This window comes from Rhinoraja longicauda, chromosome 44, assembly GCF_053455715.1.
Source record: "Rhinoraja longicauda isolate Sanriku21f chromosome 44, sRhiLon1.1, whole genome shotgun sequence".
In the NCBI taxonomy this organism is placed as follows: Eukaryota; Metazoa; Chordata; class Chondrichthyes; order Rajiformes; family Arhynchobatidae; genus Rhinoraja; species Rhinoraja longicauda.
Window position 1 is genome coordinate 989,140 of NC_135996.1, and position 14,236 is coordinate 1,003,375.

At 45.4% G+C, this 14,236-nt stretch overlaps 1 non-coding gene and 1 pseudogene across 1 annotated transcript; one reads left to right on the forward strand and one right to left on the reverse strand.

Moving 5' to 3' along the window:
• The window catches only part of LOC144612316 (tumor protein p63-regulated gene 1-like protein), a 316,908-nt pseudogene that overhangs the window by 239,602 nt on the left and 63,070 nt on the right, over positions 1-14,236 (reverse strand).
• On the forward strand, positions 10,254-10,417 carry LOC144612432 (U1 spliceosomal RNA). Its single transcript, XR_013549672.1, has one exon. It is a non-coding gene; the product is annotated as a U1 spliceosomal RNA (small nuclear RNA).

The window sequence follows — 14,236 nt, forward strand, 5'->3', positions numbered from 1 at the left end:
TTGTATCCGCTTCTCTAAACTCTATTGCAAGAACTTCCCTTTTTCTACCGATGTTCTTAGTGTATGGACCCCACCTCAAGCTGTTTATCCTTCCCTTTCAGAATCAATTAGCAATCAATTATTTGTTTGACCTTGTCACCAAGGAAGCAACTAAATTCCCTTGAGTCTCAATTCCAGGCACCACTACGCCGGTCTGTTCCCCTAACTATTGAATCTTCTGCAATTATGACTTTCTTACACTTGTTCCTTGGGTTAAAATGGCGCTTAGTTTAATTTTGAAATAGGGGTGTTCCTAGTTCTGACTGCAATATTCTAACACCCCATCCTTCCATCCCAAGCAGTACATCAGCACAGTTCAGCAGCTTGGTTAGACTGCACTTGGAGTATTTTGTGCAGTACGGGTTGCCCCATTACGGGAAGTATGTGGAGGCCTTGGAGAGGGTGTAGAATTGGTTTTACCAGCGTGATCACTGCATTAGGGGCATTAGATACAAGGAAGGTCAGACAGATACGCACTGGAATGACAGAGGTTGCGAGGAGGCCAGCTAAAGGAATATCAAATTAAAGGGCATAGACCGGGGAGACAGTCAGAACCTTTTCCCCAGGATGCAAAAGTCAAATATCAGAGGGAATGTCTTTATGGTGAGTGGAGCAAAGTTTAAAGGAGATAGAGTGATACAGCATGGACACAGTGCATTCGGCCCAGCATGTCGATGTCGACAAGATGTTCCATCTTCACTAGTCCTATCTGCCCACATTTGGCCCATATCCCTTCAAACCTTTCCTATCCATGTACCAGTCCAAATATCGTCTAAAGGTATTTTTGCCTTGAACTGCCTCCTCTGGCAGCTGGCTGCATATACCCACCACCCTCTGTGTGAAATGGTTGCCCCCGGGTTCCCATAAAATCTTTGAAGGCATGAGAGACGATCTGGCCAAGGTCGACTGGAAAAGGATCAGAGCAGCAATGACGGTGGAACAGCAATGGCAGGAATTTCTGGGCATAATTCGGAAGACGCAGGATCATTTCATTCCAAAGAGGAAGAAAGGTTCTAAGGGGAGCAGGAGGCAACCGTGGCTGACAAGGGAAGTTAGGGATGCAATAAAACCTGAAGAAAAGATGTATAACACAGCAAAGTGTAGCAGGAAGCCAGGGGATTGGGAAACTTTCATAGGACATCAGAAGGTAACAAAAGCAAAGAGTGGGGATAAATGGGTCCCTTTCGGAATGGCAGGCAGTGACCAGTGGGGTACCGCAAGGTTCGGTGCTGGGACCCCAGCTATTTACGATATGCATTAATGACTTAGACGAAGGGATTAAAAGTACCATTAGCAAATTTGCAGATGATACTAAGCTGGGGGGTAGTGTGAATTGTGAGGAAAATGCAATAAGGCTGCAGGGTGACTTGGACAGGTAGTGTGAGTGGGCGGATACATGGCAGATGCAGTTTAATGTAGATAAGTGTGAGGTTATTCACTTTGGAAGTAAGAATAGAAAGGCAGATTATTATCTGAATGGTGTCAAGTTAGGAGGAGGGGGAGTTCAACGAGATCTGGGTGTCCTAGTGCATCAGTCAAAGAAAGGAAGCATGCAGGTACAGCAGGCAGTGAAGAAAGCCAATGGAATGTTGGCCTTCGTAACAAGAGGAGTTGAGTATAGGAGCAAAGAGGTCCTTCTACAGTTGTACCGGGCCCCGGTGAGACCGCACCTGGAGTACTGTGTGCAGTTTTGGTCTCCAAATTTGAGGAAGGATATTCTTGCTATGCAGGGCGTACAGCGTAGGTTCACTAGGTTAATTTCCGGAATGGCGGGACTGTCGTATGTTGAAAGGCTGGAGCGATTGGGCTTGTATACACTGGAATTTAGAAGGATGAGGGGGGATCTTATTGAAACATATAAGATAATTAGGGGATTGGACACATTAGAGGCAGGAAACATGTTCCCAATTTTGGGGGAGTCCAGAACAAGGGGCCACAGTTTAAGAATAAGGGGTAGGCCATTTAGAACGGAGATGAGGAAGAACTTTTTCAGTCAGAGAGTGGTGAAGGTGTGGAATTCTCTGCCTCAGAAGGCAGTGGAGGCCAGTTCGTTGGATGCTTTCAAGAGAGAGCTGGATAGAGCTCTTTAGGATAGCGGAGTGAGGGGGTATGGGGAGAAGGCATGAACGGGGTACTGATTGAGAGTGATCAGCCATGATCGCATTGAATGGCGGTGCTGGCTCGAAGGGCTGAATGGCCTACTCCTGCACCTATTGTCTATTGTCTATTTTCTATTGTCTATTGTCTAAAACGGGCAATACGGGCTGAAAAGATGAAGTACGAGGGGAAGCTGGCCAAGAAAATAAAGAAGGACAGTAAAAGTTTCCTTCGATATTATAAGAGAAAAAAGAGTAGCAAAGTCAAATATGGGTCCCTTGAACGCAGACACGGGTGAAATTATTATGGGTAACAAGGAAATGGCAGAAGAGTTGAACAGGTACTTCGGATCTGTCTTCACTAAGGAAGACACAAAAAATCACCCAGAGATACTAGAGCACAGATTATCTAGCGGTGTAGAGGAACTGACAGATATTTGCATTAGGCGAGAAATAGTATTGTGTAGAATAATGGGACTGAAGGTTGATAAGTCCCCTGGGCCTGATGGTCTGCATCCCAGGGTACTCAGGGAGGTGGCTTTAGAAATAGTGGACGCATTAGTGATCATTTTCCAATGTTCAATATATTCAGGACCAGTTCCTGTGGACTGGAGGACAGCTAATGGTATCCCACTTTTCAGCAAAGGAGCGAGAGAGAAAACGAGGAATTATAGACCAGTTAGCCTGACATCGGTGGTGGGAAAGATGCTGGAATCATTTATTAAAGGGGTAATTTGGATAGCATTAAAAGGATAAGTGCAAGTCAGCATGGATTTATGAAAGGGAAAACATGCTTGACTAATCTTTTGGAATTTTTTGAGGATGTGGTAAGTAAAATGGATGAAGTGGAGCCAGTGGATGTCGTGTATCTAGACTTTCAGAATGCCTTTGATAAGGTCCCACACGGGAGATTGGTGAGCAAAATTAGAGCACATGGTACTGGGGGTAGGGTATTGACATGGATAGAAAATTGTTTTGCAGTCAGGAAGCAAAGAGTAGGAGTAAACGGGTCCTTTTCAGAATGGCAGGCAGTGGCGAGTGGAGTGCCGCAAGGGTCGGTGTTGGGGCCGGAACTGTTTACCATATACATTAATGATTTGTAAGAGGGGATTAGAAGCAACACTAGCAAGTTTGCGGATCACACAAAGCTGGGTGGCAGTGTAAACTGCGAAGAAGATGTTAGGAGGTTGCAGGATGATCTGGACAGATTGAGTAAGTGGGCAGATGCGTGGCAGATGCAGTGTAATCTAGATAAATGTGAGGTTATCCACTTTGGCAGCAAAAACAAGGAGGCAGATTATTATCTCAGTGATGTTAGATTAGGTAAGAAGGGGCAGTGCAGCGAGACCTGGGTGTCCTTGCATACCAGTCACTGAAAATTGGCGTGCAGGTACAGCAGGTATTGGAGAAAGCTAATGGCATGTTGGCTTTCTTAATGAGAGGAATTCAGCTTATGGAGTAAAGAGGTTCTTGTGCAGTTGTATAGGGCCCTGGTAAGGCCACATATGGAGTACTGTGTACAGTTTTGGTCTCCTAATTTGAGGAAGGACATCCTTGTAATTGAAGCAGTGCAGTGTAGGTTCACAAGATTGTTCCCAGGGATGGTGGGACTGTCATATGAGGAAAGATTGAAAAAACTAGGCTTGTATTCACTGGAGTTTAGAAGGATGAAAGGGGATCTTATAGAAACGTATAGAATTATAAAGGGACTGGTCAAGCTAGATGCAGGAAAAATGTTTCCTATGTTGGGCGAGTCCAGAACCAGGGGCTACAGTCTTAGAATAAAGAGGAGGCCATTTAAAACTGAGGTGAGAAGGAACTTTTTCACCCAGAGAGTTGTGAATTTGCGGAATTTTCTGCCACAGAGGGCAGTGGAGGCCGAATCACTGGAAGGATTTAAGAGAGAGTTAGATAGAGCTCTGGGGGCTGGTGGAGTCAAGTGATATGGGGAGAAGGCAGGCACGGGTTATTGATCATGGACGATCAGCCATGATCACAATGAATGGCGGTGCTGGCGCGAAGGCCCGAATGGCCTCCTCTTGCACCTATTTTCTATGTTTCTATGTTTCTATGAATTAATTGTCCATGATTCACATGGGTTCACAATCCTTGGGGCTAATTCATGAATTATAAGTAACATATGTACTTTGTCGATTAAGAACAAAGGGGAGATTTGTCAAAGATAAATTGCAAAGCATCAAGAAGACAGCAAGGCATAGGGGATATGTAGAGTGCTTTAAAATGCTTAAAGTCCTCTATAGTAATTCTGTGCTTTAAAGAAGGTTGAAACTGAGCATGTGTAACTGAAACTCACTGCAGTCTACTTTAGTCAGATTCTGTTCTCTGCTGCCAAAGGACAAACCTTTAAAATGCTTAAAGTCCTCTTCAAGTGTTATAATAAATCTGCGCTTTAAAGAGAGGTTACGCTGCTGTGTCTTTCAGGGGTGCATGAAGTATATATTTTTAGACTATTCGGAAGAAGGAAAAGTTTTAAAGTGCCTTCTGCAATAAATAAACCATCAAAGGAAAATTCTGTATATAAATAGATGAATCATTGTTAACATATAACAACTACAGCATGGAAACAGGCCTGTCCGGCCCTACCAGTCCACGCCGACCATTCTCCCTGACCTAGTCTCATCTACCTGCACTCAGACCATAACCCTCCAATCCCCTCCTATCCAAATACCTATCCAATTTACTCTTAAATAATAAAATCGAGCCAGCCTCCACCACTTCCACCGGAAGTCCATTCCATACAGCCACAACCCTCTGAGTAAAGAAATTCCCCCTCATGTTACCCCTAAACCTTTGTCCCTCAATTCTGAAGCTATGTCCCCTTGTTGGAATCTTCCCCACTCTCAAAGGGAAAAGCCTACCCACGTCAACTCTGTCCGTCCCTCTCAAAATTTTAAAAACCTCTATCAAGTCCCCCCTCAACCTTCTACGCTCCAAAGAATAAAGACCCAACCTGTTCAACCTCTCTCTGTAGCCTAAGTGCTGAAACCCAGGCAACATTCTAGTAAATCTCCTCTGTACCCTCTCCATTTTGTCGACATCCTTCCTATAATTTGGCGACCAGAACTGCACACCATACTCCAGATTCGGCCTCACCAATGCCCTGTACAATTTCAACATTACATCCCAACTTCTATACTCGATGCTCTGATTTATAAAGGCAAGCATACCAAACGCCTTCTTCACCACCCTATCCACATGAGATTCCACCTTCAGGGAACAATGCACAGTTATTCCCAGATCCCTCTGTTCCACTGCATTCCTCAATTCCCTACCATTTACCCTGTACGTCCTATTTTGATTTGTCCTACCAAAATGCAGCACCTCACACTTATCAGCATTAAACTCCATCTGCCATCTTTCAGCCCACCCTTCCAAAAGGCCCAAGTCTCTCTGTAGACTTTGAAAATCTACCTCACTATAAACTACTCCACCTATCTTAGTATCATCTGCATATTTACTAATCCAATTTGCCACACCATCATCCAGATCATTAATGTAAATGACAAACAACAGTGGACCCAACACAGATCCTTGGGGCACTCCACTAGACACTGGCCTCCAACCTGACATACAATTGTCAACCGTTACCCTCTGGTATCTCCCATTTAGCCACTGTTGAATCCATCTTGCAACCTCACTATTAATACCCAACGATTTAACCTTCTTAATCAACCTTCCATGTGGAACCTTGTCAAATGCCTTACTGAAGTCCATATAGACAACATCCACAGCCTTGCCCTTATCAATTTCCCTGGTAACCTCTTCAAAAAATTCAAGAAGATTAGTCAAACATGACCTTCCAGGCACAAATCCATGTTGACTGTTTCTAATCAGGCCTTGATTATCCAAATAATTATATATATTGTCCCTAAGTATCTTTTCCATTAATTTTCCCACCACAGACGTCAAACTAATAGGTCTATAATTGCGAGGTTTACTTTTAGAACCTTTTTTAAACAACGGCACAACATGCGCAATGCGCCAATCTTCCGGCACCATCCCTGTTTCTAATGACGTTTGAAATATTTCCGTCATAGCCCCTGCTATTTCTGCACTAACTTCGCTCAATGTCCTAGGGAATATCCTATCAGGACCTGGAGACTTATCCACTTTTATATTCTTCAAAAGTGTCCGTACCTCCTCTTCTTTAATCCTCCTAATTTCCATCACTACTCTACTTGTTTCGCTTACCTCACATAATTCAATATCCTTCTCCTCGGTAAATACCGAAGAAAAGAAATTGTTTAATATCTCCCCCATTTCTTCCGGCTCAGCACATAGCTGTCCACTCTGACTCTCTAATGGACCAATTTTATCCCTCACTATCGTTTTGCTATTGACATATCTGTATAACCCCTTGGGGTTTACTTTTACATTACTTGCCAAAGCAGCCTCATATCTTTTTTTCGCTTTTCTAATTTCCTTCTTAAGATTCCTTTTACATTCTTTATATTCCTCAAGAACCTCATTTACTCCCTGCCGCTTATATTTATTGTATATCTCCCTCTTTTTCCGAACCAAGTGTCCAATTTCCCTGGAAAACCACGGCTCTTTCAAATTATTATTCTTTCCTTTCCACCGAACAGGGACATAAAGACTCTGTACTCTCAAAATTTCACCTTTAAATATCCTCCATTTCTCTATTATATCCTTTTCATAAAACAACAATTTCCATTTCACTCCTTTTAAATCCTTTCTCATCTCCTCAAAATTAGCCTTTCTCCAATCCAAAATCTCAACCCTTGGTCCAGATTTGACCTTCTCCATAATGATATTGAACTAATGGCATTATGATCACTAGACCCAAAGTGCTCCTCAACACATACCTCCGTCACCTGACCCATCTCATTTCCTAACAGGAGGTCCAACACTGCCCCTTCTCTGGTAGGCACCTCTACGTATTGCTGCAAAAAACTATCCTGCACACATTTTATTTCGGAGTCACGTGAGTGACTACGTGAAGACCCCGTCCAGCACGCGTGCGCGACATTAGCGTTCATGCAGTGCACCGCGACGAACGGGAGTTCAAGGTGCTCCCGCTACAAACTAAAAAGTCGGGCCGACAGGTAAGTTCTACCGTGGCCGTAAGTATTTTCTCTCTGGTCTGCTTTAGGTCCCAAGATGACCAAGACCAGAGGAAAGAAATTTGCAGTCGCCCCCGTTCGTTTTCCGTTGAGGAACGTTCTTTGGAGGGGGGGCAAGAGGCGGCACAACTACCGAGCCGAGCCCAGCACCGCTAGTGCAGCCTGAGCAGCGGGCTGGAGGTACCTGCAGCCAGAACTTGGCGGTAGTGTCTGGACGATTCAGACGAAGATGCTACACCGCTACACAGCGGCACTGGCAGCCGCCTAAGCCTAAAACGGCTTATGGAGCAATGCTCCAGCGAGATCTGCTGAGAGCAGCAGCAGACTCGCCAAGGGAGGGCCCAGATCGCCCAGGCACTCCCGCAGTGCCCTTTAGGGGCACTGGCCATTGCCTCACCTTCGTTTGAAGGCAGCATTGGCGACCAGGTCTGGGCTGGTCAAGAAGAGGGGTTGTTGGCTGAAGATGTCCGGAGTACGCAGAGTGTACAGGATCAGGAAGAGCTGCTGGGTGTGGTCAACCGCTACGTGGACATTCCACGAGGGGGTCGGCCTTTAGAGCCGAAACTTGCAGCCAGCATTGACCACCTGTCCTCAAAAACCCTACAAGAACGGGTGGTCAATGAGGCTCTTGAGCTATACACAGCCCCAGAAAATTGTACATCATTAAATGTACCAGCTGTAAACAGCCAAATTTGGGGACATTTGGGGCAGGAACCTGGAGTTGAAGCTCCAGAAAATCCTTAAACTGACTGCAGCGATAACATCATATGCTCGGTCCATTGATGGTGTGGACATTTCCACAAATCAGCAAGATACACTAGCTCTGCTGTGCACCACTCAATACCAAATAAATGGTTTACGGAAATTATCAAGCCTGCCCTCAACCCTAAGTTTGCGGGACTCTGCAAAACACCGGGTTCAGAACCTCCAATTCTGCTTTTTGGAAAGGATCTCCCAAAAAAGGTGAAAGACCTAGAGGAAGAATCCAAGACCTTTGGTCTCGTGAGGGCAGGCTTGGGACCGAGCAGACCTAACAAACCCAGGCGGCAGTACCTCACGGCGTCCACCAGTCATAAACCACCATATGGGACTGGTGAAAGCTCGGGGTCCGCAACCATTCCCCGTAAGCCTTTTAGGCCAGGGCCCAGAGCGGACCCCATGGAAAATGCGCCACCCCCCAACAACAACATCAACGTCAACAGCAGCCCTCTACAGCCCAGCAGACACCTCATCGTCCAGCGAAGAGGCAGAAGAAGAATTAACACCAATCACCATGGAGGTAGGTGGGTCTGGTACCTTTCGGCATATGAGCAGTAGGGACTCTATACTAACAGGGAGGTGATTGCACTTGTTTTTTGCATGCATGGGAAACCATCACTAATGACAAATACATACTAACCTGCATTCATGGCTATAAAATTGACTTTGTTCATGAAAACATTCCGCCAGTTCAGCACATACCCCAAAGGGTATTCACCCTCTCAGTCAAAGACAAACAAGAGGGTCAAGCTGAACTTGTGAGGCTACTAGCAAAAGGTGTCATTGAAAGAACAAAACATGAACCTTTGGAATTTGTGTCTACAGGGTACTTTCTAGCAGGCATTGATTTAAAAGATGCCTACTACTCAGTACCCATACACAAGGAGCACCGTAAATAATTAAAAATTTATCTGGATGAAACAGCTATGTCAATTTAAAGCCTTACCAAATGGACTAACCTCCGCTCCAAGGTTTCACTAGAAGCTTAAAACCCGCCTTGGCATTATTGACAAAACAAAAGCATATAGTCATGGCGTACTTAGATAGGGAAACCTTGGAGACAGCTATTTTGGCAGTAGCAGCCACCAAACGTTTGTTTGAAACTTTGGGGTTTGTCATACATCCAGATAAATCCAATTTTACACCGTCCACTACCATGGACTATCTTGGATTTACGATTGATACTGTTCGCATGGTTGTAACTCTGCCAAAGTGGAAAGCATCACAATTGGCACTATCATGCCACGAACTAATGCATAAACGTCAGCCAACCATACGGCAGGTAGCTAGAGCTATTGGTAAAATGGTAGCAGCTTTTCCAGCTGTACAATTTGGGCCTTTGCACTACCAAAATTTACAAAGAACAAAAGTGCACGAACTAAAGCAAAACTCAGGTCACTTTGACCGAGCATGTATTTAACTGCTGAATCCATTACAGAGTTACAATGGTGGACAAGGAACATTAGCCTCAGTTCCAGTCCCATAATTATCTCCAACCCAGTATTAACCATTCAAACGGATGCCAGTGCCTTGGGCTGGGGAGCAACTAACATGCTATCCAGCACAGGGGGCAGATGGACTAACTCTGAATCATCTTGCCTACAGACACGGGGTATCAACTATTTAGAAATGTTGGGTGCGTTTTATGGTTTAAAAGCATATGCATCTAATACGCATCATGCACATGTCCGGTTGCAATTAGATAATACCACGGTGGTGGCTTATATCAACCACATGTGTGGTATAAAGTCAATATCGTGTGATAAATTGGTCAAAAATACAGTGGCAGACACCAGGTCACGCAAATTTAACGATAACATCAAATGGATGTTAAATCCCAAAATATTTGCCGAAATTACAAAGCAAAATGGCACACCAGATATCGATCTATTTGCATCCAGGCTGAATCACCAGGTACCAACGTATGTCGCTTGGGAACCAGACCCTGAGGCAGCAGCAGTTGATGCATTCACGCTGTATTGGGGGAAAAATGTTCTTTTATGCTTTTCCTCCCTTCTGCCTCATCAGTCGGGTATTACGGAAGATTCAATTGGATTCCGTCCCCAGCAGTCCGGAATTATTAATCCACCCAGTGTCAGGCATTAGTCACCCGTGCCATGACAGAGTCAATCTCCTGGCTTGCAGATTCTAAAAAGACCTCTACTGGGCCTGGGACTGTCTGAGGACGCCATCAACATGATGACCGCATCCCACCGGGAGTCCACCAGGAGACAATACCTGACCAATATAAGGAATACTTACCTGGCAGGGGAGATACCTTGATCACTCAGGAGGTTTTCCCAGGACAAGGCTATCCCATTGCACTTCGGGTGTGCTGACGCCTGCGATGTCCCCAAATGCGGGATACTCGACTGCAAAATTTGTGGTAGTGGGGGACTGCGTTCGCTCTCTCCCCTGTTAAAATGGGAACGGTATTGCTCCAAAACAGGAACTACCTACACTACAGCGACACCCACCAGTGTTGTGCAATTCCTGGTTGGATTACATCAGGAAGGACTCAGCTACAGCGCCATAAATACAGCCAGGAGTGCGTTGTCAGCTTATTTGGTTCCAGCAGCAGGACAACTGGCTTTGGGGTCCCATCCACTAGGAATCAAAATCATGAGGGGCATTTTTAATACTAACTCCTCCAGACCAAGGTACACTCAGATCTGGGATGTCAGCATTGTGCTGACGTACCTTAGGGGATGGCCACCGCCCAGGGCACTCACGCTGGAACAACTTACACTGAAATCAGTCATGCTCATGGCACTAGTGTCAGCTTAAAGGGTACAATCCCTCCACCTTCTGAGGCTCGACAGCATGACAGAGTCATTGGACTGTTTCACATTCCATATTCAGGGACTGGTCAAACAAACTAGACCAGGTACCACGCCTCCAGTCATGGAGTTCTGGGCATATTCATCTGAACCACGGCTGTGTGCCAAGACCACCTCGCCAATTACATAGACACAACATACAACTTAAGAGGGAGAGAAAAAGCCTTATGGATAAGCCACAAGAAGCCTCATGGTCAGGTGACGAGCCAAACCATTTCAAGGTGGCTCAAGCAGGTGCTTAAGTCCGCGGGAGTCAATACGAATGTTTACAAATCTCACTCCACCAGGGCTGCATCTACGTCGGCGGCTAGTCAAATGGACGTGCCAATTGACCATACTCTGGCCAGAGCAGGATGGTCCTCGGAAAGAACTTTCCAAAGGTTTTATAATAAACCGCTGGCGCAACCTGCTACATTTGCAGACAGAATTTTAGAGTCTGCAGATAATATTTAATTTGAGCCCTGGGGAGCTCTCTGTTTTTTGTTGTCATTAATAAACCTTTTTTGTTCACAAACAGGGTTCTTGATCGCGATAACATACTTCCTCCCTCTAAGGTCTTCAGACAGTGAGTGAAGCATGAGCTGGTACACGGTTCGGAATCACAGAAGCTTTGAAGTCTTCACGTAGTCACTCACGTGACTCCGAAATAAAATAGTAAGATTAAATGAGAACTTACCAGTTCGAAGTTTGATCTGTATTTTATGAGGAGTTACGATGAGGGACTACGTGCCCTCCGCTCCCACCCTTTTTTATACAGATCAACTGGTAATCAAGTTCTTATTTTTTCTTTACTATATTTATTTCAATCGTTGTGTTTTTTCTGTGAATCCACACCGCTGCTTTGAAGAATGTCGCGCACGCGTGCTGGACGGGGTCTTCACGTAGTCCCTCATCGTAACTCCTCATAAAATACAGATCAAACTTCGAACTGGTAAGTTCTCATTTAATCTTACTATTTTACAACCTCCAAACCATCCAGCCCTTTAACAGAATGTGATTCCCAGTCTATATACGGAAAATTGAAATCACCCACAATCACCACTCTGTGCTTACTACTAATATCTGCTATCTCCTTACATATTTGCTCTTCCAATTCTCGTTCCCTATTTGGCGGTCTATAATACACCCCTATAAGTGTTGCTAAACCTTTCTCATTTCTGAGTTCCACCCAAACAGCCTCCTTAATCGAGCCTTCTAGTCTGTCCTGCCAAAGCACTGCTGTGATATCCTCCCTGACAAGCAATGCAACACCCCCACCTCTTGCCCCTCCGATTTATCATATCTGAAACAATGAAATCCTGGAATATTTAATTGCCAATCGCCACCCTCCTGCAACCATGTTTCACTGATCGCCACAACATCATACTTCCAGATGTCAATCCAGGCTCTAAGCTCATCCACCTTTCTTACAATGCTCCTAGCATTAAAATATACACATTTAAGGGACCCATCATTTCTTATTCTCAGTTTATTTCTTTTCCCTTCTTTCTCTCCTACATATTGGGTCTGAGTGTTTCCCTTTTCTGCCTCCTGCCTCACACACTGCCTATTAGCTATCTGTGTTTGAGTCCCTCCCCCCAACCGTACTAGTTTAAAGTCTCCGCAGTTATTTTAGCAAATCTCCCCGCCAGGATATTGGTTCCCCTCGGGTTCAGATGCAACCCGTCCTTTTTGTACAGGTCATACTTCCCCCAGAAGAGGTCCCAATGATCCAGAAACTTGAAACCCTGCTCCCTGCACCAGTTCCTCAGCCACGTATTTATCCTCCACCTCACTCCATTCCTATTCTCACTATCGCGTGGCACAGGCAGTAAGCCTGAGATTATTACTTTGGAAGTCCTTTTTTTTAACTCCCTTCCTAGCCCCCTGAATTCTCCTTTCAGGACCTCTTCCCTTATCCTACCTATATTGTTGGTACCTATATGTACCACGACCTCTGGCTGCTCTCCCTCCCCTTTCAGGATATCCTGGACACGCTCAGACACATCCCGGACACCGGCACCAGGGAGGCAAACCACCATCCGGGTCTCCCGACTGCATCCACAGAAACGCCTATCTGACCCCCTCACTATAGAGTCCCCTATTACTACTGTTCTCCTCTTCCTTTCCCTACCCTTCTGAGCAACAGGGACGGACTCCTTGCCAGAGGCCCGGGCACCGTCGTTGCCCCCAGGTAGGCTGTCCCCCCCAACAGTACTTAAACAGGAGTACTTATTTCCAAGGGGTACAGCCACCGGGGTACTCCCTAGTCCCTGCCTCTGTTCCTTGCCCCCCCCTAACAGTGACCCACTTGTCTACCTCCCGTGGTCTAGGAGTGACCACCTCCCTGTAACTCCTATCTATAACCTCCTCACTCTCCCTGATCAGACGGAGGTCATCAATCTGCCGCTCCAGGTTCCTAATACGGTCCCTTAGGTCCCTCTCGGAGAATGCTCCCCAGTGATCACTATACTTGGCGCTCTTAAATAAAGTCGTGATTGTTTTATCCGATCTTTGTGTTGTGTTTTAAACTTTCCTTTAACATCCGCAGAGACCATCTTGGTCAAGGTCGAACCCAGGTCTCTAGCGCTCTGTGACAGCACATATACAAACTGCACAATTATGCAATCGCCGCTCCAGTTCCCTCGCTCCATCTGTCATAATCTGCTGTTGGACACACGTCACAGAGGCGGAGTCCTCATGAACATTAGAAATGTGCCGGACTTCGGTCACCCTAGAAGCACCACGGCACCTAAGCCAAGAAAGTGTTAACAAAAAAAGAGTTCGCTTTAAAGCACCATCTCTCCGCTTCGGCTCCTCGCTGAAGCTCACGAAGCAAAGTCTCAGTGTTTATCCTGAACAAAACACTTGGTGCTCAAAGCACAACCTCTTTCATTACGGTCGCTTCCAAGTAGCCGCTCACTGGTGCTCAACTTCAATTGTACACCACCAGGAATTGTCACTCCGAACACGAACGGCTGCTATCCCCACGCTCCTCCTCCTCTCAGATGCTCATTTACAGGTGAAACTCGGAACATATCAAACAATTTACAACACCCTCAACTGCACTGTTGGATCACAGATCAATGCAAACTATGAATGTCTGCATTCACACAATCTCTGCGTCTCGCTTCGCAATTCAATCGGAAATACTTGTACATTCTCAGATAAAATAACCCTGTCATGTCCTCAATTGTGAGAATAGCAGATGATCCTATTTCCTGTATCACCTTCATGAATCATTTTTTGTCTCTTCATTGCGGTGTTTTAACATGTTATTATGTGAGTGCAAGGAAAACATCGTTCTCCAAATTGCCAGAATATCGCATAAAAACATAGAAACATTGAAACATAGAAAATAGGTACAGGAATAGGCCATTCGGCACTTCGAGCCTGCACCGCCATTCAATATGATCAT